Source organism: Aplysia californica, unplaced genomic scaffold (genome assembly GCF_000002075.1).
Source record: "Aplysia californica isolate F4 #8 unplaced genomic scaffold, AplCal3.0 scaffold00295, whole genome shotgun sequence".
NCBI lineage: Eukaryota > Metazoa > Mollusca > Gastropoda > Aplysiida > Aplysiidae > Aplysia > Aplysia californica.
Window position 1 is genome coordinate 856,469 of NW_004797565.1, and position 1,305 is coordinate 857,773.

The window sequence follows — 1,305 nt, forward strand, 5'->3', positions numbered from 1 at the left end:
CACACACACACACCACTCACACACGCAGACGCCACTCACACACAGACACACAGACGAACACAGTCACACAATGTGAAGACATGTCAACAAAAGTGAGCACACAAACAAATTCATGGGGGCAGGGCGGCAGGGCGCTATCACAAGAAACAACAACAACAACAACAACAACAACACATTTTGAAAAAATGAAACAACAAACTAAAGAGGCTAAATCATTTTGAAAAACAACAACTTCAATCTAAAGGTAATCACTCACACTCACCACAGGTCCAGTCTGCTCACCCACAGAAACAAACTTTGGCACATGCACCACGCACGCACGAACTCGCTCACTCACTCACTCACGCACTCGCTCACTCTCTCACTCACGCACACACTCACTCACGCACTCGCTCACTCACACACTCGCGCACGCACGCACCCACTCTCCCCGGCTCAGACCCATGGGCTTCTTATTATTATCAGTCTTGCCCTTATCATCACCCCCAAAGGCATCCACCCCTCTCTCTCTCTCTCTCTGTCTCAGTCTCTCTCTCAGTCTCTCTCTCTCTCTCTCCCTCCATCCCTCTCTCCCCTCAGCCCTCAGATAAAGGAACAAAATCACAGGAGCTGGGAGATTTAAAGTCTTCAGTTGTCATCAAAATGTACACAAGTTGTAATTCCTCACAGTTGAAAATCCTATATACAAAAATATTCCCCTCCAAGGCGTCACCCCTCTATCCCACGCACACCCATTTCTGCACACACGCAAACACACACACACACACAACCACATAGGTGTACTTAGTACAGAATTCTGACACCACACATGACAACAACACACACACACAACACACACAGAGCTACATACGAGTTTTTCCAGACATCTTGCCCCGCTGCGCTTGGCACACAGACTCACTCACACACCATCATATTCACACACACACACACACATACACTAATCCTACTCTCTCTCTCTCTCTCTCTCCAACACACACACACACACACACACATAATATAGACTAGGCACACACACCACACACATTCATACACTCTCTCTCTCACTCTCTCTCCAACACACACACACACACACACACACACACACACACACACACACACATACACACATACACACACACACGCCGTTCGACAGTCATCATGAACACAAGTTTCTTTATGCAAATGAGGCAGTCTACTGGACCGAGCCAGCACGTGTCACGTGGCTCCCTGCACGCGCGTGTCTATAAATAACTCCCTGTCCTCACTCTCTCCCTCACTTATTATGAGCCTCTGGGACAGCAAAACAGCAACAACAATTGGGGAGGG